Below are 24,350 nucleotides of genomic sequence, written 5' to 3'. Positions count from 1 at the left end.
CCCCCTTACTGTCCATGCAGCCAAGTGGCTCTCCTGAACGATACTGGGTTCCCAAGTCTTTCAGGCACCATGAACGCCGCACCTCTTCCAGTCTTCGGCCTCTGTCACTTCCGTCTAGCAGCCCCTGCTCAGCTGCAGCGCAGTGCTTCCCAGGGCACAGGTAGGTAAAACCTACCCAATCCAGCGAGGGGTCTCTCACTCGCCGAGCTGCCTGTTATGAGCTTCTTGCGGCCTTCCTGCTGTGTCGGCTGAAGGCAATCACGAAGCACCAATGGCTTGGGCTTCAGTTGCTCCCACCGGGTCAATCCCAGACGGACCTGGGGGCCCACCAGGCCACATGATTTCTCATTTCCCTCGCGCCACAGCATCCAGAGTGCTGCGTCCTCTCGGACGCCTCCAGGCCTCTGTTCTCTCTGCCAGAGCCGGGCGTCTGTTCTCGCAACGCTCTGCCTACGTGTGCCGCCGCAGTGGGTTTCATGCAGTCCTACCGGTGTTAATCCTGTGCGGGTTGGGGGTCCCACCAGGTGATATGGACCATCTCCTCGCCTTCTGTTAGCACGGACGCTGCATCTTCTCAAACGGTCCCAGTCCTGTGCTTTCTCTGCCAGGGCTGTATACTTGTTCCCCCAGCACACGGACTAGATTTCCGACTCTCAGGTCCTTTTCTCCCGTGAGCCCACCACCGTGTCCGGGGAGGTGTCGGGTAGCTCGCGGGCTGCAGTCATTGGGTCCCAGAGCAGCCGCACCAACTTTTAGTCACCATGTTACACCTGGGCCGAGATGGAGCTGTTCCCTGAGCTTCCGCCGTGATCGCCATCTTGGCCATGCCCCCAGGGCTTTGTCATGGATGCCGGCATCATAAAGTATTGCGCAGAGGGTGTGGTGGGAGACGGTGTCGAAGGCGGCCGAGAGGTCTAGAAGGATGTGGGCTGTTCTTTCGCCTCGGTCGAGGAAGGTGCGGAGGTCGTCAAGGGTGGTGAGTTGTCTCATTGCTATAGTTGCTTCTAAAGCCCAATTGGGAGAGGTCCATGATGTGGTTTGTTTTGATGAACTCTGAGAGTTGGGCGTTGATGGCCTTCTCAATGACTTTGGCTGGGAAAGGGGAACAGAGAAATGGGTCTGCAGTTCTTGAGGTCCATTGGGTGGGCAGAGGGTTTCTCCAGCAGGGGGTTGATGCGTGTTTCCAGTCTTCAGGGAAGGTGACGGACTCGATAGAGGAGTTGATGGTGTGGCAGGGTTCGGGGGTAATGGAGGTGCTGGCTCTGTTGAAGATGTGAGAGCACAGATCCGAGGGGGCTCTTGAGTGGATGCTCATCATGATCATGAGGGTGTCATCAGCGGCATGGGTGGTCCAGTTGGCCAGAGTCTGCTGGGGTCTGGAGCCATTGGGTGCAGTGGTTTTGGGTGGGGTGCAGTTGTTTTGGGTGGGTGGGTCTTGGGTTGCGAAGTTGTTGTATAGATTGCCTTGATCTTGCGGTGGAAGAAGGTGGCAAGGTTGTTGTAGAGATCTTGAGAGGGAGGAATGTCTGCTGTCTCCATGCTTGTTTCGGTGAATTCTTTGGCCATGGTAAAGAGTTCTTTGCTGTTGTGTGCGTTGGTGTTGATACATTCCTGTATGGCTGTTATCTTTATTGTTCTGATGAGGTGGTGGTGTGCGGTGACGGCAGTTTTGAACCAGCTGACTTCTTGGAGGGCTGCCTGATGTGGAGAAAGATCCTTCGCATCAGGCGCCCAAACTGAAATAAAGCTTCAGGGGGCCACAGCGGACTGCGTCAGTTGTAGAGCTAAGCTATTCCATTGGGTGTCCACTGCTACAGGCTCCTGAGGGAGAGGAGGAACGAAGAAAGGAGGAGAGAGGGAAAGAAGGGAAACGACTTGGAGAAAACAGAATTGGGAACGGGTGGGAAGGATAGGAAGCGAGGCCTAAAATGTGTATAAAATAGTCTTACTGTGACATATTGGTGCTAAAAACCTCTTACTGGCACCATCTGAGCCCAAAAGTCCTTCATGGGCCTAAACTTTGGGCAGAACAGTCATAGAGACACCTGCATTCTACTCCAAACTCCCATACAAGGCACTAAGCTGTGCCCAAAATAGGAATTTTGGAGGAAGGATTTAGCCGCAAGTATCAACAATTGGATTGAAAGCGTCCAAAATAAAAGTAGATAGAAGACCTCACGAGGATCAAAATGTGGCCTGCCGGAGAGCTGCCATGTCCTGCAAAGAACAAGAGCCTAGCGGCCCACATTGCACTCACTGTTCACAGCGACATCGTGAAAGAGGAATATGTGCCTGACGAGGAGAGGAGTGTGCACAGATAAGGCCAAAGGAGGAGTGTGCACAGATAAGGCCAAAGGAGGAATGTGCACGTTCGGCCGAGGAGGGAATGCGAGAGATGGTGTTTACACACTCTTCGCTAATATTTTCAGACAAACCCAATTATATATGTGAAACAGTGAACACCGCACCTAGCACCGCCCTGCCGACGTTACAGGACAAGGTGTCTGCACACTCACTGTGCACACGGAGCACACATACAATCCTCACTGAAGGATGGCTGGCTCAGCAGAGTACAAACTGTGCATAATGGGGCAGCTTTTGAACACCAAGACACTCCCTACTCACTGAGGAATCTGCACACAGAGTACAGACTCTTGCACACCTAGGAAAGACCTACATCAATACAACGAAGCACTGGTGTAATAAAGCCTTCAGGTACCCCTAGCAAATGTAACGTGTTACATGCCAGAGAGAACTGAGGCAACCTCAGTCAGAGTGAAATGAAATAAAGCGCCAGGTCGCCACAGCTGACCGTGTGACAAACCGACCGAATATATGGCAAATCGACTGCAGGTAATCCAGAACACCGCAGGGCAGACTCTCTACAAAATTCCAAGGTGTATGTCAGCAGCACCAGCATTTATTTATTTATTTTTTTTATTGACATTTTCAATACAAACATTGCAATACAATAACAAAAAAAAAACAAGCCAGTTGGGCAGTGCGTCTCACCACTACATTATGTTCTAATGTGGGACAATCACCTAGAATAAAGGATACAACATCAAATCACACATTTGACTGGGTTTTTTTTTCCCGCCTGACTCTTAGCGTTGTGAATTTAGTACCTAAATGTTGCCCCCCGGGGACCCCACAAAAACACTTCTTTCCTGCATTTCGGTTCCGCCACCACCACTCCCGACATATTTACAGCCATGGCCACCTCATTGACACCTAATCGGCCCTGCGCACCATTCGTTGAGGCATGCGATAGGCCAAAGGGCCTTACCTGACCCCCACCCTCCCCACCCCCATTAATTCCAGGAACCAAGGGCCCCCTCATATCCACTAAGACGCGTCCAGCTGGCTCTGTGCCCACTGCAGGAATGGCTCCCAAATATCCCGCGGCCTAGAAGTGGGCGGCATGAGCTCCCAGAAAGTAGAGAGCTGAGTGTGCCCAAATGTTACCGCAGCCAGCCAGCCCTCAATCGTTGGCAGCCTCCTCCCACCCCAGCACAACGCCACCTGCCTTTTAGCAAACAATAATAGCAGAGTATGCAGTTTCCGCGCTTTGGGCAAGGTGTCTTTGACATACCCCAGTATCCCCACTTCAGGAGTCGGCAAATCAGATCTTCCAAGTATTTGATTGATGGAGTTAAATATCTTTATCCAATAGTCAATTAATTTTGGGCAGTCCCATGCCATGTGCAGAAACGTGGCAGGGGAGTAACCGCACCTCCAGCACCCATCGTTCTCACGCAGTCCCATCTTGTACAGCCCTATAGGAGTCCTATAAAATCTGTGCAGAAACTTGAAGTGAATAAATCGTAACCTGTAATTTGGCGACAACTCAGTTAGCTGCCCGCAGCAGAACTTCCACTGATCCTCGGTCAGCGGGGTGACCAGCTCAGCATTCCAGTATTGCAATGATTTGGGGCAAACCACCGGGGCCGTATCCTGCATGGTCTTATAAATCCGCGTTACCAGTCTGCGGGGGGACGCCGACCCAGCCACGCTTTCCAGGGCGGCCAGAATCGGCGGGGCAGCCGGAAAGTCCTCACTAAGGGCTTTACACGACGCTCTGAGCTTATGATACAGGAATCTCTCAGAAAAGTGTACCTCTCGGTCCCCCTCCGCAGACGGAGGGGGTCTGAAAACATTTTCCGGGAACAAGTCCGCTAAAATGCGGAGGCCCATTTTCTGCACAAGGGTCCCATCGATTCCGTCTATAACACACGGCAACAATGGATTCCGCGATATTGCCAAAGATGGGGCATATAGCACCGGAACCCCTGCCCTCCTGCGCAGCTCCCTCCACGCCCATCTTAGCGTGCCTGCGGTGTCTATGTCCACCCTAGGGCGGCCAGCTGGTTTGCAGATCGCCACATTCAACGGGGTCGGCGCCACCACATCCCGCTCCACCGCCACATGCGGCTGGAAAGGTGTGGGGTGCACCCAATAGTGTAAATACTGGGCCTGGGCACTGAGCGCATAGAGGCGCATATCTGGCGCTCCCATACCTCCCTGCCGCAATGGAAGCGTCAACAACTCCCAGGATACTCTCGCCTGCCCTCCCGCCCATGCCAGCGTCACAAGTTGTGATCTTAAAGTGTGGAAGAAGTGTGCCGTTAAGGGAACGGGAACATTCGCGAACAGGTACAAAAACTTAGGGAGTACAATCATTTTAGCCAAGGCTAGCCTACCAGTCAGAGAAATCGGGAGCTTCGTCCATATTTCAGCAGCACCAGCATTAGCAGCCCTGCACTGGCTGCAAATCCTGAAGCAAATACAGTTTAAATCTCTCTGCATGGTCCATCGTGCAGTGAACAAAAAAGGCCCCCAGCTCATTTAACACCTGGTGATGCCTTACATGCCAAGAAGAACATTACGCTCGGAGGGTGGTAATCTACTACTGGTCCTAAGGGTCAAGAAAGCAAGATGGGGAGGAAGTTCCTTTGCATATCTGGTGCCCAAACTCTGGAATGCTCCCCATACACACATCAGACTGAACAAATCAGAAATCAACTTCAGAAAACAGCTGAAAACATACCTATTCTAATCTCTAGGCAAGCGTGCAGTAATGTCTGCGAAAGTGTATTACCAGCGCTGGGAGGCCCATTGGGTAGCCATGCGCTATATAAATTCTGACCAATGGAATAGAATAGGATAGAATGGAATGTTGCCTTTCTTGGTGCAGTTTCTTTCTATGGTCCCTACTAGCATTCTTTGTGCACATTCTTAACACCAACAGTAGCAGAAAATTGCTTTAAATTCCAAATGCATATTAGGAGAATAATGTTTAATTGTGTGACAGTTTTTCTCCCATTGTTTTCATGGCTTCACTACCAGCTGCATTTTTTATATATATTTATGTGAGCCTTGACTGATCCTTTTTAGGTCGAGTCTAGGCAGCGCATGCACTGTCTCATGACATGTCGTATTCAGTCAGGGGCTTACAGCCCGCCTCCAGCTTCTGATTGGCTTTTGTCAGTGTCCTTTAAAAAAACGTGGCTTCTAATTGGATAATGGTTTCAGCTTGTCTCACCTTTTTTCCTCAATTGTTGACTCCCATGGATCGCCCCCAGGACTTGTCCTCTTCCACTTGTACTATTGGATGTCCAGTCTTTGAAACTTTTTTTTTTTACATAGTGCAGCACTCGATTCATGGTCGCCACGCTTCACCGAATGCCAGATGATTGGCCGCACGTCACTGCTTTTAAGTAAGTCATTTTAAGCTCTAGATCGAAACCGCACTCTACACTCGAATGGCGGAAGGAAAATCCCTAGCGTCTGTTCCCAAGTGCCACAGTGCTCCCTTACCTACTTCTGGAGCCAGGACACCAATACAGATCTCAGCGACGCCATCGCCAGCAGCCACTGAGACGAGGGCTTCACCACTGCATCCCAGAAGGCTGAATAAAACATCATGACTGGTGATTGTATGCTCCTGAAAAGAGTTTAAAGCAAGGTGAACTATGAGCTGTGGTAAAAACCAGAGTTTCTGCTGCCCCTTCACTAGATTTCTGTTTTTTTTGAGGGGGGGTGGACATTTAAAAACTTCAGTGTTCGCACATTCGTTATGCCTTTTACATTCTGGGAAGATTATAAATCCAGACATAATAAGGGAGGTGCCTATGCAAAATCTTTTTGCCTTTAAGAGAAGCATTTTATGTTTCATTTATTTCATTACAATTTCCATTTAACTCTCACCTCTTCTACACTCTGCCTACTTTATTCCATATATATTTAGCTCTTTAGGATTTACTCCACTTTTCTTCCGTCTTAAATTCTGCATGATTACTTCGAAGACAAGAGAGACAACAAGGCTGCCGTTAAGCTTCCGCTGTACTCTCGCCATCAGATTGCCCAATTTAAATTAGTTAAACATCAAGGGAGGTACACTGGATGCCAGTTTAAAAAGAAAATACATATTTGGAAAGTAATTTAGTGTACTTTCCCATTCATAGCTATCGATATCGAATAAATTGAATTGTACAAATAATATACATCAGCCATGTTTTGTTTCGGCACACTACTATAAGTACCCCTGGGGTATTATTATGAGTTTAACAGACTGCCGGTGAGCTCAGTCCGCAAATGCACTCTTCACAGCCTTCATTCTGTTCAGTAGGGCGGGGAAGAGCAATAAATCAACAAGTGGGGTAGGCGAGCAGCCGGGATTCAAAACTCAGAGGCTCGACCGCAACTATGCCTCACATGCACACTCCAGGCCTCCTCAGGTAAGTATTAGTTCTGCGCTGGCCAAACACGCTCCTTGTTCACATTTTGCATCCTGCGCCAATCCAATTTCAATACCAACATCTCTGCCCCCTCCTGCCTGTGCCACCCAACTGCCAATGTCCATTCCAGCAACCCCCGCTTCAGAACATCGGTGGTGTGGGTGACACAAGGCACACGCCACGGCTGGGCAGCAGCTCAGTCAACACCTACAGCTTCCCCATCGTTAAAAATATCCAGTACTCACCACTGCCCGTGCTTGGCTAACGAGGCATGTTTATATTATTTTCTACCCAAGCCAGTGCCACCCTCCACACTGTGGGGTCTTCCTGTACAGCTAGCCCTCCTGCCTCACCCCAAAGCACTTCTAGGCCTCCTTGCACTGTCAGACTGACCTGCCCCCCCTTCCCTTCTCAGATCCAGCTGCCCCTCTTTGCTGTCTTTAACTGCCTATAGGACTTTCACCGCAGGCTTTATGTGGTAGACCCCATTTTTGCTACTGGCCCCAAATCTTGTCCCAGGCTCATGTCCTTAGTAAATTACAACACCCTGGCCCACCTTCTGTCCGCAAGTGCCATTGACAGCTCTTACCTTATCTGAGGCCCATTACCTTGGAATTAGCGATAGATGCGGTTGTGTCCATCACTACAACTGCAGCACCCGGCCTTGCTTTATCTGTTCATGTCCTTATAATGCACTGTGTTCCTTATAATGGCAAGATAACTATATCATGTCGCTTACTCTTTTCAATAAAGGTTTCTGGATCTTTCTCCAAAAACTGCATGTGTCCATGTTTAGTCTAGGTGGGGTCATATCTCTGGTTAGCTCCAGTTATATGTGACTGCATTTGTGTGTGAGTTACTTATAGTGTAAACGCTTTTTGTTAAAAAAAATTTTTATAGAGGCTTCTATCATTTTCATTAAATAGCACAGAAGCCCATCCTTGGGCGTGTGGCCATTACCAGTAGCACGTGAAGCAACAGTAGATGTTGTAGCCTACAGGATGATATGCTGCATGGCTAAATACTTCTAAAGTTCCAAAGGCGAGACCAATTGGCTATGCCAATGCCTTCTTAGCATTACTGTCACAATGTTGGTTCAGAATCCAGAGGCAGATGGTGTTCACTGTTCATTTACTAATAAGTTGCATATTTACAACCACATCCACTGGGAAGTAACAATGCATGTCTAATAAAGATGACATTGTGATACAAACCGTAATACAGATTTTCGCTTCTATCATCACAATGTAGATCACTTTTTTCTCTGAAAAGTTACCTTAAAACCGCGTTGAAACATTAGAATTTCCTAGTTACAATAAATTGACCAACAGACAAAATAAACATGTTTTTGCTCTTCGTACAATATGGAATTCTGGCTTTTATTTTGAGTTTATCACAGCCTGGAATGGCTTGCCTTGTGAAGGGTTTGGGTATGGAGTTCATCGCCTTCACAGGCTGGATTGGTCCTTTTGCAAAGCGCTCACATGGTCTTTGTAGAAAACTGCATCTGACGCATCGGAACACAGAACACAGTGGTGCTGGCATCTTCAGTATTGGCAATTTACTTCTCGACAGACACAAATACAAAGGAACGAGGTGACACTGACATTCACATGAAGGAAAGAGCAGGGTTTTCACAGTAGTTTGAAGGTGCTTACCTCAAACCGCAATCAGCTAAAGATGTTTAGAGCAGTACTACCAGTAGAAGAGTGATCACCTGCTCTTGAGTAAACATATAACAGCGGATTGTGATAAGGGTAGAATCAAGCAGTATGAGGGGAGTGGGGGAGAAGGGGGTTATAGACCGCTTGAGGTTTAGGTCTAAGAACCTTTAATTAAGATATTGGAAACAATAGATAATATCACAGGTGCCTTCATCAAACTTCACTTGGAAGCAGGTAATCGGATTAATCAATATTGTACTCAGTTTGCAGAGTGCAAAATCTGTGTCCGATGCCAATGAGGTGGATTTACCTAGGTCTGACCACAAGTGTTGAAACTGCTCATTGACGCAATATCTGGAGACAAAAAGAGCAATATTGCAGTTCTGTGTACACTTATTTTCCAGTAGCAATCAGTCTGCTGTCATGGACTAACCCCCCCCCCCCCTGAATTCAGAAGCGTAAACTACATCCCGGGAGTCCGATCGGGTTAGAGGTCAAAGATAACAGAAAGCACACAAATGATTGATAAAAATGGTTGCATCAATTTAAAGCAATTGGTAAGTTACTTTGAGGAATTTGATCTTTTTTAGATTGTCCGTCCAATTGCAGGGATCAATCGTATGTAAATAGTTATGACTCCACCCCAAAAGGGAAAATCCAGACCAAACTAGAAGACAGAGTCAACAGTAACCAGGAACACAAGCAACCCCAAATAAGTTTGGGCCTTTTTGGGCCTCGTCAGTGAGGTTAGCTTGAGTTTCTATGGCAGAGAAAAAACGTGATCCACAGCTGGTGAGAGGAGAACTATAGTAGAACCAATAGCACCCACTGGGAGTTCCTCTAGACACATTCCGGGGCTTATTATCAAGGACGGCGTTAAAATCATCGCCGGTTCAGCGGGAGAAAAGCGGCGATAATGGGCTTGATAATAGGCCCTGGAGAATTCCAATAGAAGCCCATGTTCACACCAGAACATGGACTTCTATGGGAATTCTCAAGGGCATATTATCAAGCCCATTATCACCGCTTTAGCAGCAGTTTTCTGCCGCTAATCAGGTGATAATTTTTAACGCTGTCCTTGATAATATGCCCCTCCATTCCTTTGTTTTTACTCATCTCTGCCATTACTGACACCAAACAAACAACCATTTGTAAATCTGTAAGGGGATCAATGTTCTGCCAGTGCAATATTGAAGTATTCTAAGCCTACGAATCTGAGGACGATCAGTTTCTGAAAAACAATATTCGTGGTTGTAATTATTTTGTGGCATATAATTTTGTCCTTAGTAACGAATCATAAATTCAGGAGCTGGGCAACTCAGATTAAATTCTTGGTAGCAATGGCTCCTGCTGTACACTCTTAAGTGATGCAGGCCCAAATATGCTAATTTTCACATAATAATAAAGTTAAAATAAGATAAGCCCTACTTTGCATTTATTCACAAATCAGTGCTTCCCCAGTGCAACAAACTGCACACCCTTATTTCAATATACTACCATTTGTCATCAGATAATCGGCCAACCCATTACAACCCAAACATCCTACAAGATTTCTAAACATTTCGATCTCACACTTAAGGGGGCAATTATACCTGCCCTACTAACCTGCACAATAAAACACGTGAATTGGTGTGATTTTCACAGTTACGAGGTGTTCAAAAGACACAAATAGGTTGAAAAAATATCACTAAAACTTTCTCTGCTGTCACAATGGCACATTACTACATCAAAACCAAACACAGAACACTTCCTAGGTCTCAAAGATAGGGCCTCCCATTCCTCCTTCTGCACACAACATATTTGACATTAGCTGCAAAGATATTCGTAAAAACAGTGTTGTCTTTCCCCTACATGTAATGGTTTCCCATTTCAGCTACTTTAGAATAGGGACTTCCATTCAATGTGCAGTAGCCCTTCTGTGCCTAACTCAGGTCCAAGGGCCGTTGCTTTTAAAAAGACAATGGCACAGGCCAAAAGATTCCCTGGTTGTGTGAGCCCACAGGCCATGATTTTATCCTCCTTTTTGTGACTGAAAGGTCTCTCATTAAAATAACCTGAAAGAGAAAGAAGTGAGTTATTTTGCCTGGTGGGTGAGAGAACTAGCATTGACCCTGAGCAACATTTAGTCACTTTCATAGCAGCAGCAACGATTTCCCTTGAAGTGATGAGGACAAGGGTTTTTGGGACATTTACCTTGTTGTTGGTACTCTCCTTGCCACCTCTCTCACCATGAGGTTACAATAACAATGCAATTCTCACATGGGAACCTCCTTATTGCAGCACATCTTATACATAATTGTGGGTACCCTTTATCTTCAATTAAATTATGTTACCTTAGGGCCCACTTGAAAGTACTTCTGAGCAGTGACTTTATATTTTATTGCACAGATGTAACCACTTTGGTCTGTCTGGGCTTACAATGTAATGACCACTGAGCACCACAGCATGTGGGTATCAACCAGCAGTGGGATTTCAATCTCAAATCAGGCCCTCCTTACCTTAAAAAAACATCAATTCCATTGAGAAAGGAGCTGGATACTACATGCTATGAAGAATATCAACAAATTCACAACCGAAAGAGTGAATGCTTCTGCAATTGTTCAACCCCTTTGAGAGACTGTTGCTAGCTTCAGGTTGTGGCTTTATGGTGGGGTTTTACTTAAACCCATTCATGTTAATAAGTGGGGTTTCTCCTGTGAAAGAATACATACTTGCATCTTCTGCCTGGAACAAGGGGAACGTGGGACGGGGACACAACCCTATATACATTCTCTTTATCCTTCCTTCATTCTTGGAGCCCAGGGAGAGATCATTCAACAAAGATCTGCAGGGCTATGGTTGGTGTGTGAATGAGTCGGTTGCGCTACACAGAATTTTGCAAAACTGGTAATTTTCAAAGTTAGTGACCTCTTGGTTGGGGAGAGGTAGGCTATTGTTGGCCAATGCAGCTACTAAATCTGCTGCCGCAAGTGAGCAGATTTTCACTAGTGGATATACCAGCTCACCAGTTACGCATTGTATAATTTGTAGTATCCAACAACGGGCACGTTTGTTTAAATCCACTGAACTGCTATGGAGTTAATGACAGTTGTGGCTCGGCTGTTGTCTAACTGTGTCTATTGGCTTCTCTAGTTGGACAGGACTTGTGCTTGGTTTTTTGCTGGAAATATATAGTTTAAATGATAATAGACCACGTGCCACAACTAGATCCAGTAGAAGCAATTGGCAGACGGAATGTCCACTATCATTACAGATTGCTCCATCAAAGATTAAGTTGTTCTAATTTGAGATTGTTTTGGTACATTAAATACACTGAAATTACTCCCCCCCCCTCCCCCCCCCAATTAACTCCGACAGAAAGTTCTGCTTGATATCTTCCTTGCTGGAGAGCATATGAGTGAATACCTTACTCCCTAACAGAGGTGTTCGCCTACAAGCTGCAAGAGAATCAGATACAAACTAAAATTATTTGCTGCATCTGCATTTGTGACTTATTCAGGACACAATACTGCAGCTCAGGCAGGGGGCAGTGGAAAGGTGGCTTTAACCTAGATCATAGGGCCACCTACAAATACCACATAAATCAGCGAAAAATGTTTCTTCCTTTCTCACACAACGGGTTTAAGCACACTGTACTCAATCTCTTTCCTTGTGTATAGTGCCTCAGGATGTAGATTATAAGCGGCATTTAAAAAAGCACTAGGTCTAATTTTGAGTTGTGATTTCAAATCAAAAAAATCTTTCTTTAAAACAGCCCTGAAGCCAATACCTAGCTCCCCTTCTTCAGATCATTTAGGCATCCTGGTATGATCTAGGCCCACTTAAGCCTTTTCCATAAGCATGAACTGTTTGTAAAGCACATTTTGGAAAAGTGCCATGGCAAAATTTAAAAAAAATATATGCTTATAACTACTAGTGCTAAGAGCATTCAGAGTCGCGTCTGAAATAGCAGAATTCTTCTTTCCACAACACTTAAGACTTTGCAGGGAATCCCAGCCTCAGCCACAGCCGGTTACAGTTTTGCACAGAAAAATCTTGAGGAGGTCAGATTCAACTAATTCTACTAGGAAATACGGGGCAGTGAGTGAGAGTGACTAAAGTAGGGGTACAGGTTTGGTTTGAAATAAGGTATTATTTCTTGTAAACAGTCCAATTTAAAAAAAAAATTAAACAATATAATTTCTGATAAATCTTACCCATCATTTAAAAAAAAAAAATTCTCAGGAAAGATGAGTCATTTAATTCAACCCAAAAGTGGGTGCGGCACGCCGGTGTCTAACTAACGCTGGTGACACAAGAGTATCTAGAAATTCTGTTGAATAATAACTATACCCTAGCCTGAAAAATTGGTGCAGGGAAGCCAGATCGGAATCAGAAGTCCTGCTCTCTGTCTTCTCTGCACTCCAAAACACCGGCAATAGGTAAACAATGTGTGAAGGCAGAGATCCAGGAGGGCCTACTTTATTGCAGTAGATACTGGAATTCACAGCCTACATGTGGATACAGTGTCTACCTGCCCTATCTTGCTCTTTACCTATATGTAACCCGCGTTCAACACTGGAAACCCAGAGGCATGAAAATGTGTTGGTTCTGGGAAAAAGCTGCCACCTGAAAGGAGGAACAAACTTAAAAAAAATAAGCCCAACCCCACGCCAAAACAGACATTCACAACAAAAACACAGAGACGTAGACAGATATTGTAGAGTCCCCGTTAGGACAGTCAAATCAATTGTTCCACAGTCTGAAGAGAGTGGGTGCTGAGCTAGGGGACAGCCAGAAGTACTCCACCAAGCTGTACTGCATGTGCCCCATGAAGTAGCCGAAAGCCACGTCTGTGACATTGTGGCGGCCCAGCATGACCCGGGACAAGCTGACTATGGCTGCCCATAGCACAATCAGCACCCGCATAGGGATGGCCAGCACCAGATGGTCCAAGATAAAGCGTGACACCATGGCAGCTCGTGTGGCATGTCCTGATGGGAATGAGTACTTGTTCACGGAGAAAGATGCAAACATGTCCATTCGGTTGTGGGTGGGCCGGCGGCGTCGGACTAGCCCTTTCACTGCTCCCACCAGGATGATATCTAGAATCAGTGCTGAGTGTAGAAGAATGAGAGAGGACGAGAAAGAGAGAGAGACCATTAATCATTTTTATACAAAGGTGACCACAATTTCAATTTTTACACTTAAGAAAGAAAGTGGTGAAGGAAGCCTCACCAAGGAGAATAAAAAAAATATTCTTTTTAAATGGACCATTAAAGCATTTCTATGAACTGCTTATTCAGGTAACCAACACTCACTCAAGATCAATCCCAAGCCTTGTCTTGAAAAAAAACATTAAGGCGTGAACCTAATGCGAAGGTTGGATATCTAAAAATTACAAGTTTAATCAGCTTTTACTGAACTCACCAAAACATTCATAACACCGTGGTACAAGGCATAAACTTTCAAAGTCTGAAATACTCGTAGGTCAGGTGGCATCAGCGGGTTTCGTAGCCTACTGGGAAAACTATTGTTTTCGACAATGAAAGTGCCTCATGGAATCTAAATAGAACAAGCATTTTCAATGCAATAGGTCTCGGATTTTTCATGTGTATATTGGCATGTTATTGGCTGGTTGTGTACATAGTAATAAACAATGATTTATTTTTCCATTTATTTGTACAGCAGGTGTTTTCTGTAAATTCAACATCTGTCTGCGTGTGGTTTTTACAAAATGGTGAGAAGGTATCCAGAAGCGTGATTTATTACATTTTCATAAAAATGTAACGCTTATTTTCTCATGTATCCACCTACTGCCCATGGGGGTAGGTGTTAATCAATGACACACACATCCACACTCAACTTGCGCAGTCAAAGTCTTATATAAATAATACATTTGTGAAAAAATGCAACGGAACATAGTCCTGCATTGCTTGAATACAAATACATCAATATTCACTTAGTAAAGACTAAAAACAAGTTGGTGTAGTACTAACAAAAGCATTCAATACTCAGATAGTGCAGGGCTCCCAACACCCAACACCCAACAATCCAAACAATAAAGGGGTAAGTCATCACTTTCAGCAAAGCTTAACCTGCTTCTCCCAACAAATGCGGGACACATATCTGGCCCTATCAGCAGCAATGAAGTGTGCATGGGCCAAATTTGATAAGTCTTGAAAACCCTCAGCGAAAGCAGCTCAACTAATAAACCACAATGTCTACAGTTTTGCTCTATAATAGATTCAAAGAGTCTTCCTTATAAGCTACATAGATTCACAATGTTTAACTGCGGACAGAAGCAATACCGTGTGGCAATATTATAGACCGTAGTACAGGGCATACTTTCCTATATAGTCATGTTATAATGTTAATGTTATGTTGAAGTAAGTTTGCATCCTTCTGTGAAGTTAATACACCATCGCTCAAAATACTATCACTCTTCTTTGGAAAGCGTTTGAGTTCCCTCAAGTGACATCCATTCCCTAATGGCCGCTACTTTGGATGCGGATCAGATTCAACCACTCCAGCAACCTTAAAGCGCATGCGCCGCTCGGCCATGGTGCGGCACGCACGCGTATCGGCAGCCGGTATTTCAACCCACCAGCCGATCGTGTCTTTCCTATTGAGCACCAGCGAGAGCGGATCGCCGCACGGTTTATTAGGTAAGCCAAATCCCGTAGCTTACTTCTCCCTTGATTTATTAAGTCCGCCAGACTAATTGTGACCGCTATTGTCACTTACAGAACCCATGACGGCAACTGAACAGTAATAAATGTACTCGCTCACCGCTATGCTAATTGGTGAGTAGGGTCAATGACCCACATGCTGCATTGTGAACTTAAGTCTATATTAACTATGTCTTAAGACTAATTTTAGACTGTCAATGTTACCTTTCGACCAGTGAACAAAAATCATCAATAATTGAATTATTCACTCACCGCTCTATATCGGTGAGTAGGGTCACAGACCTCTGTGCTGATTTTAATTAATATATCTACGCTGTACTTTCAGGTGAGGGTAATACCCACCATTAATCATTATACACTGATTAACTAGTCTTTTACTGATAGGACCTACGGTTACCTTGAGTTACTGTGAATACTGCCTGAAGCCATTAAGTGGCTAATTCTTCACAAGAGTAAGCCGTACCATGAGCACCTCGATCACTTGCTTCAATTCATACACCATCCCTGGTGTTGATATTCATTCTTACCCATGCCATTGATAGGCCCCATAAACCTGAATACAACCGAGAAGTACCCATTTATTAGGAAGATTCCTGCACTTTGAGAACCTTAACAGTCCTACTGGGTAAGCAAGTCCTGTCCTTGACCTACAAGCCCACAGATCATTATTATTCCTACACGGTCACTAATACTATGTCCCACCTCCAGTCCCCAGTATTCCCGTCCTGAAGAGACCCCATATCACGAGAGGGTCAAAACGTCGTCGACAACTGAAAAAGGGAGAGCCCCTGTGAACTCTAATTTGTCTATGAAGAAGAGTTTATTATATCTCCCAAGGGCTCCCTGTGAGAAGTTGGCCTGGTATATGATGTTCACTAGTTAAAGTGACCACCTTGTACCATGCCAAGCAACCCTTATGGTGTGGTTGTAAGTCAACCTTTTCGGACTAGCTGCCCTAGTGGTAGCGTAGGCTAAGCAGTCTTTGAGGCTAAACTCGTGAAACGTGTTAAGCAAGCTGTTTTACCAACAGTAACCCCCTTTTATACCAATGAAAGGACACCACACAGATATATATTCAAAATATATATGTATTTATTTCTCAAAGTAACCCCTAGTCTCTTTATGAGCACAGGAGCACAAATCGTCAAACAAGATTACAGTAGAATACACAGAAGTTGCACGTTATATGGATAGGCCCTGGTGGCCACTCAAACCATATACTAAAATAGTGGTATAAGTACCACGAACAGAAAAGGGAAAAGGCCTAGGGCCTCTAGAATCGCTGGGCCTACAAGGAGCTAACTTCAGTTAGTGACCAGGAGGTCCACGGGTTGCGTGTGCAGAGCAAATAGTCACACGCGTGCTCCCATAGGTTTCAATGGGTGCGTAAAAAGTACAAAGTTACTGCAAAGAGGATCTTCCGGATGGACTAGGAACTTAAGATTGGAAACACAGACACTAGAGATGATTCTCTACACTTGGGCACCGGAGTGCCAGCTTTACCTCACCCACAGGAAGCGGGTGCATAGGCGTCGAAGTGCGTCGGGTTTCTTCTATCTGTTCAATGGAGCCTGTGGATAAAGATGCTGCAGGCGGCCGGTCCGGAAGAGATGCGGTGGATCCAAGAGTGGATCGGTGATGTTGAAGACCTGTAAGCAGAGGGGACAGTGTTCACAGTCACTAGCCAGTGACCAGCGTGGCACCAGGTGTGTACCAGGCGATGTCGGGTGCAAACAGGAAGAAAGGTGTAGCTTGTCTCTGCAGCCACGTGGTCCCTGAAGGTCGACGACGTCCAGGAGTCGGTTCACGAGCTGTCCCACGCAGGCTCTCGCTGTCGGCGGTGTCGGCGACTTGATCGAAGCAAACAAGCCTTGGCAAAAGCAATTTGTTGTAGGAGATGAAATAAGCTGATGGTTCTGACCAGCAAGGTCAGAGGGACTGCTCCTTTGGAGGGGAGCAAGGGCCAGTCTGGAGCAACCAGACCAGTGGTGTATTTCTTGAAGTTCGTCGCCAAGATGGCCACTAGCCAGCGGGCCAGCAACCGGTTAGGCGCGTCGAGTGGCAAAATGCAGAAGGGCCCCACGCAGATCGTGGAGATGCTGGAGGGCTCACCTTTGGTGCAGATGCTGCTCGGGTGTTGGGCTTCTCAGATCCCAAAGCACAACTTGGAGGGAGCCTCGGTTGTTGCACTTGCAGCTTGTCGTGGTCTTTTCAAGATGGCTGGCTCCACGTGTCTCGGTGCCTCCACGGGTCTCCTCTTTTCAGGGACTGTGGATCGGGCGGTGAGAGGTCTGGAGGTCCAGGTCTTGTCAGTCTCTGGGCTCGGGCTCCGGCGGGAGGCGGCGGCAAAGCAGACGTTGATTCGCTGGATGGTGCTTGCGTTAGCAAGGTGGTCACTCCCTGACCACAGGGGAGATTGGCTTCAGTCCTCTGTGCGGCAGAGCGTCGAAGTTCCCGTCTTCTTCTTAGTTTCAAGTTGATTCCAGGATGTCTGAAGTCTTAGGACACAGCTCCTACCTTTAAGCGGATTCTAGGGGCCGGACTACCTGCTAGGTCCCTCCCTAAGGGTGGGACCAGGAAGGGGGGTGGTTACACCCCCAATCCTTTGTCCAGCTCGCCCCAGGCCCGGGACTGGTGTGCCCCAGGACCGGATTGAACTGGCATATGCACCGAGGCTCCTTGTGAGCCTCAGGCATGTCTGGTTTCTTTCAAGCCCTACCTGACCAATACACAAAATCCTGTCTGGGGTGGTGCACGCACCTCCCCTGGCAGGAAACCCTTTGTCCACACCTCCCAAGCTGGAAGGACTCCCAGCAGCAGGAGGGCAGACTTGTGTCTGTGGTGGCAGCATCCATTTTGTGGAGCTGAGGCTATGTCTGATTTTACCCGGGTTTCAGGTACTGTACATGTCGTGTCCCTCTAGAAGGGTGGAATGCTAACCCCGTCGCCAGAACTGGCGAGGGGTTAGTATTCCAATTCGTATGACACCTTACTCGACATGTTTTGATAAAGCCAAACCAAAGTTAGCATTTAACCGCGAGGTTCATAATGCACTTAAGAGTATATGGTATGACGATATCTGGAAACAGTAGAAGGAAGTGGTTCCGACCACTGCAGACAGGCCCAGCTCATGCCAGAGCACCATCTCACATGGAACCAAGCACTCTGCCTTCAGGATTGTTAAGGCCTGCCATAGGAGTGACTTATAGGTTACCAGGTGTCCCATTTAAGGTTAGGTATAGGTATACTACACCTAAGTAAGAGGTGGTTACACCAACTTACCCCAGCTGAGTGATCAGCCAGTTGTGTCAAATTTGTTAGGCCAGTCCAGGGGTGGCACAATGCATGCTTCAGCCCCTGGTAGGCCTTAGATACACCAATGCCCTGGGTACCTAGTGTACACTGGTACAGGGGCTCACAGGGTGATCCACTTCCAATTGGTTATGCACCTAGGGTGCATAGTGTAAATTTAGTAGAGAGAACAGCAGGCTGGGGGTCTGATTGGCAGGCCCACAGCCTCAATATGTCAAAAACCAGTGAAGCAAAAAGCAAAAACTTGGGGTGACCATAGGATAGCAGACCCTACTCTCCTACACAACCCCCCCCCCAAACGCAGGGACATTAAACTAGCCTTGACCAGTCTCGTCTTCATGTCCTAAGTGGAAGTACCTGGAGAGACCATCTGCATTCCCATGGTCAGTACCTGGCCGGTGCTCCACTGTAAAGTCCATCCCCTGTAGGGAAATGGACCACCTAAGCAGTTTGGGGTTTTCACCCTTCATCTGATTTAGCCACAAGAGGGGCTTATGGTCGGTCTGAATCTTGAAGTGAGTGCCAAACAAGTATGGCCTCAGCTTCTTCAGGGCCCACACCACAGCAAAGGCCTCCCTCTCAATAGCTGGCCAATTCTTCTCTCTGGGGGTCAACCTTCTGCTAATAAAAGCAATGGGTTGGTCTTAACCATCTACATTAAGTTGTGACAGCACAGCTCCCACACCCAACTCAGAAGCATCTGTTTGGACAATAAACTCTTTGGAGTAGTCAGGACTTTTCAGGATAGGTGCAGAGCACATGGCCTCCTTCAGGTCATCAAATGCCTTTTGACAGCTTACTGTCCACTGAACCTTTTTGGGCATCTTCTTGGATGTCAGATCATTAAGAGGAGTCACAATGGACCCATAGTTCTTAACAAACTTCCTGTAGTACCCAGTCAAGCCCAAGAAAGCTCGAACTTGAGTCTGGGTGGTTGGAGGAGACCAGTCCTTGATGGATTGTATCCTACTCTCCAGTGGTTGAACTTGGCCTCCACCTACAAGGTGGCCCAAATACACAACCTTACTCTGCCCTATCTGGCACTTAGTAGCCTTGATAGTGAGGCCTGCCCTTTGCAGAGCCTCAAGAGCCTTCTTCAGGTGGATCAGGTGATCCTCCCAGGTGGAGCTAAAGACAGCAATGTCATCAAGATATGCTGCACAAAAGTCATCCAACCCAGTAAGGACTTGATTCACCAACCTTTGGAAGGTGGCAGGTGCATTCTTCAGACCAAAGGGCATCACCACAAACTGATAATGCCCACCTGGGGTTGAGAATGCTGTTTTGGCCTTAGACTCCTCAGCTAATCTGATTTGCCAATAGCCAGCTGTCAAGTCAAATGTGCTCAAAAACTTAGCAGAAGCTAGTTTGTCTATGAGCTCATCTGCCCTTGGAATAGGGTGTGCATCTGTCCTGGTGACAGCATTGAGACCCCTGTAGTCCACACAGAACCTCATCTCTCTCTTGCCATCTTTGGTGTGAGGTTTGGGGACCAGAACCACTGGGCTAGCCCAGGGGCTCTCTGAGGGTTCAATGACACCTAATTCCAGCATTTTGTGTACCTCAGCCTTTATACAGCCCCTGACGTGGTCAGGTTGTCTGTAGAGCTTGTTCTTTACAGGCAGACTGTCACCAGTGTCCACCACATGGGTACACCAGTCAGTTTGGCTAGGTATTAGGGAAAACAGATGTTGAAATGATTGTAGAACTTGTCTACATTCAGTCTGCTGATGGGCAGTGAGGTTGCCTCCAAGGGTCACTCCTTCAACTGAGCCATCTTCAGGGTTCTGAGACAACAGGTCTGGGAGAGGGTCACTCTCTTCCTCCTGTCCCTCATCTGTAGCCATGAGCAAGCCCATGTCTGCCCTGTCAACATATGCTTTTAACCTGTTAACATGGAGTACCCTGTGGGGACTCCTGGGAGTTCCTAGGTCCACCAAGTAGGTGACCTCTCCCTTCTTTTCCAGGATTGTATGGGGTCCAAGCCATTTGTCTTGGAGTGCTGCTGGGGCCACTGGCTCCAACACCCATACCTTCTGTCCTGGCTGAAACTCAACCAAGACAGCCTTTTGGTCATGCCAAGCTTTCTGTAAGGCCTGGCTTGCCTCAAGGTTTTTGGATGCCTTCTCCATATACTCAGCCATCCTGGAGCGGAGACCAAGTACATAGTCCACTATGTCTTGCTTAGGCTTTTTGAGAGGTAACTCCCATCCTTCCTTCACTAAACACAGTGGGCCTCTTACAGGGTGCCCAAACAACAATTCAAAGGGGCTGTAGCCAATCCCCTTTTGTGGGACCTCTCTGTAAGCAAACAGAAGGCAGGGTAGAAGGATGTCCCATCTTCGCCTGAGCTTTTCAGGTAATCCTTTGATCATACCCTTTAGGGTCTTGTTGAATCTCTCAACAAGCCCATTGCATTGTGGGTGATAAGGGGTGGTGAACTTGTAGTTGACACCACATTCCTTCCACATAGCTGTCAAGTATCCTGACATGAAGTCGGTACCTCTGTCAGATACTACCTCCTTAGGAAACCCCACTCTGGAGAATACTCCCAGCAAGGCCCTGGCCACAACAGGACCTGTAGTGGTCCTAAGGGGAATTGCCTCTGGATACCTGGTGGCATGATCCACTACCACCAGTATAAATCTGTGCCCAGATGCAGTGGGAGGATCCATGGGACCCACTATGTCTATTCCCACTCTTTCAAAGGGGACCCCCACCACAGGTAGTGGTATTAGGGGGGCCTTTGTTGTGCCACCTGATTTGCCACTGGCTTGGCAGGTCACACAGGAGCGACAAAACTCCTTTGTATCTTCATTCATGTGAGGCCAGTGAAAGTGAGGGACAAGTCTGTGCCAAGTCTTGTTCTGGCCTAAGTGTCCTGCTAAAGGAATATCATGGGCCAAGGTAAGAAGGAAGCCCCTAAATTGCAGAGGTATAACCAACCTCCTGGTGGCACCAGGCTTGGGGTCTCTAGCCTCTGAATAAAGGAGCCCTTCATCCCAATACACTTTATGGGTACCTTGAGCATTCCCAGCAGCCTCAGCAGCAGCCAGCTGTCTGAGGGGTTCAAGAGAGGGACAGGATAACTGAGCCTGCCTCAAGTCAGCCCTTGAAGGTCCCCCTGTCCCCAGAAACTCAACCTGATCAGGTTCAAGCTCTTCAGGGACAGTTCCTTCAGGGTTCTCTAGATCAGCTTCCTGGGAAGGTTGATCATCACTCTGAGGCAGGGGGGAAGGCACAGCCTTGACCCTCCTGTTCTTCGTCTTGGTAGGTGCTTGGTCCATTGTTCCAGGATCCAACACCTGAGGTTCAGTAAGGCACTTTTTGGCCTGTGACCTGGTCACAGCAAGGACATGTGGTGATATACCTAACATCTCTGCATGAGTCCTGTACTCCACTTCAGACCGTAGAGAACTCTCTAGGTCATTGCCCAACAAACATTCTACTGGGAGGTCTGCACTAACCACAACCCTTTTGAGGCCAGTTACCCCTCCCCATGAGAAGTTAACAACTGCCACACTATGTGAAGTAGTGGCATTGCTGGCATTGGTCACCAGGTAGTTCTCACCTGGTATGTACTGTCCAGGGTCCACAAAGCCTGGTGTCACCATAGTGACACTGGCACATGTGTCCCTGTAGGCTTGAGCCACTTTTTCATTTATTAAAGGAGTCTGTCTGTACTTGCCCAGGTTACTGGGGCTCACAGTCAGGGACAAATCTATGTCCCCATCACAGATCAGGACTGCCTGTGTCAGGGTTCTGTCTAAGTCAGAATCTCCTTCAGTTCCCATAGTGATTCCCACTACACCCTTTGTCTGGGGACCAACACTGCTAACAGTAGTACTGGGAGCAGGTGCCTTAGGGGCAACAGTGTTGGGGGCTCCACCCTTCTTACAATCACTAGTCCAGTGAGTTGTATTCTTGCAATGATTGCACCAGGGTTTCTTTTGACCTTCTTTCTTCTTTCCCTTGGATTGTTGTTGGGACCCACCCTCCTTAGCAGTAGTTTGGGGCCCTGTTGAAGACTTCTGGTCTTTAGATTTCTGATCTCCACCCTTTTGGTCTGTTTTCTTCTGATCACCCCCTTGGCCCTGGTTCTGGTTCTTTTGCTTAACCCTGGTTCTGACCCATTTGTCTGCCTTCTTTCCCAATTCTTGGGGAGAGGTCAGATCAGAGTCAACCAAGTGTTGATGCAGTTGCTGGTTTTGACAGTTATTTAAAATCTGTTCTCTCATCAAATTGTACAATCCTGTATAATCAGATACCTTACTTCCCAGCAACCAACCCTCCAAAGCCTTAGTGGCACATTCAATGTATTCAGACCAGTCCTGGGTCTGTGTCTTCTGGGTGTCTCTGAACATTAACCTGTACTGCTCAGTGGTTAAGCCTAACCCATCAACTAGGACACTCTTCAGGACTCTGTAATTTCTGACATCCTCTTCTCTAGTAGTGAGGAGTCTGTCTCTGCCTCTTCCTTCAAAGGAGAGCCAGAGGATTGCTGCCCACTGGTCTTCAGGAACCTGCTGCACTTTGTAGGCCCTCTCAAGAGCAGTCATCCATTTGTGGATGTCATCCCCACTTTTGTAGGGGGGCACAACCTTAGACAGGTTCCTATTGTCAAAGACCCTATCTTTGTCCTTAGGGACAACGCTGCCACCAGTGGGTATAGACCCACTCTCTCTAGGTTGCCTAGCCTTGTTCAGTTTTTCTTCCATCAGGGCTACTTCTAGCTCCTGCTTCCTGATCCTCAGCTGGGCTTCCTGCATTCTGGCTTCATGTTCCCTCCTCTGAGGGGTGGTCATCCTTCTCCTGGAGTGACCTTGAGAGCCTCTAGAGCCATGAGAAGCATTAGATTCACCTGAGAGATTCCTTTGCCTCCCAAGCCCTGTGTTAAGTCCACTGGGGAGATCCAATGGGGTGAACCCATTGTCAGTCCCTAATAGCCTTAGGTTAGCTGGGCCACGTATAACACTTGGCACTGGGCTAGTTCTCCCTTCATCCTCACTACCTTCTGTATCCCCACCACTTTCCTCTTCTGTAGTATGATTCTCATCTAAGGGATGACTATTGGAAAGGGGTACTTCAGTGGCATCTTCAGAAGGGGGGCCTCCTGTCCCTGAGGGGGCTAACTGGGAAGCTTTCTCGAGCTCTTTCTGATTTTCATCATTCTGTAAGAGTTCTCTGAGCTCAGCAGAGGTAGGGTTCTTGGGCTGTTTAAGGCCTCTAAGAGTTGCCAAATGCCTGAGCTCATTCTGATTTAGGGTAGCAAAGATGGATGGTGCCCTCTTGGGGTCACTCTCAACAGAGATGGGTACAGTGGACCCCTCTGCCCCAGCCATTGTTCTTAAGTGTGGGTGGATGTGTTGCAATCTACCTACACTTGGGTTTACCTACTAAACCTATCTAGTAGTTGTAGTCAGGGTGTGCTACTCCCTTTGCTCTACAACAACTAAGTTCAGTAGAACTTAAGTATATCTAATCTTGTTTTATATGTACCTACAGGTACCTATGTGATCTTTCAATTGGTAACCAAGAGATTACAATGGTAAAACACAGCAAGCTCAAATCCAACCGCTGCTCACCAATGTGAGAAGTTGGCCTGGTATATGATGTTCACTAGTTAAAGTGACCACCTTGTACCATGCCAAGCAACCCTTATGGTGTGGTTGTAAGTCAACCTTTTCGGACTAGCTGCCCTAGTGGTAGCGTAGGCTAAGCAGTCTTTGAGGCTAAACTCGTGAAACATGTTAAGCAAGCTGTTTTACCAACAGTAACCCCCTTTTATACCAATGAAAGGACACCACACAGATATATATTCAAAATATATATGTATTTATTTCTCAAAGTAACCCCTAGTCTCTTTATGAGCACAGGAGCACAAATCGTCAAACAAGATTACAGTAGAATACACAGAAGTTGCACGTTATATGGATAGGCCCTGGTGGCCACTCAAACCATAT

General features: G+C 46.9%; 1 long non-coding RNA gene across 1 annotated transcript in view; it reads left to right on the top strand.

Moving 5' to 3' along the window:
• Positions 1 to 14,950: 14,950 nt before the first annotated feature.
• Positions 14,951 to 24,350, top strand: part of LOC146833663 (uncharacterized) — a 74,705-nt gene continuing 65,305 nt past the window's right edge. Inside the window, exons 1-2 of the long non-coding RNA XR_014960607.1 lie at positions 14,951 to 15,051; positions 15,133 to 15,189. This is a non-coding gene — a long non-coding RNA (uncharacterized LOC146833663). The remainder of the gene's footprint in view (positions 15,052 to 15,132; positions 15,190 to 24,350) is intronic.

The sequence above is a fragment of the Triturus cristatus genome, chromosome 4_2 (assembly GCF_964204655.1).
Source record: "Triturus cristatus chromosome 4_2, aTriCri1.1, whole genome shotgun sequence".
Taxonomy (NCBI): Eukaryota; Metazoa; Chordata; class Amphibia; order Caudata; family Salamandridae; genus Triturus; species Triturus cristatus.
The sequence above is the reverse complement of the archived record's forward strand: the minus strand, read 5'-3'. Positions and strand labels throughout refer to the sequence as shown.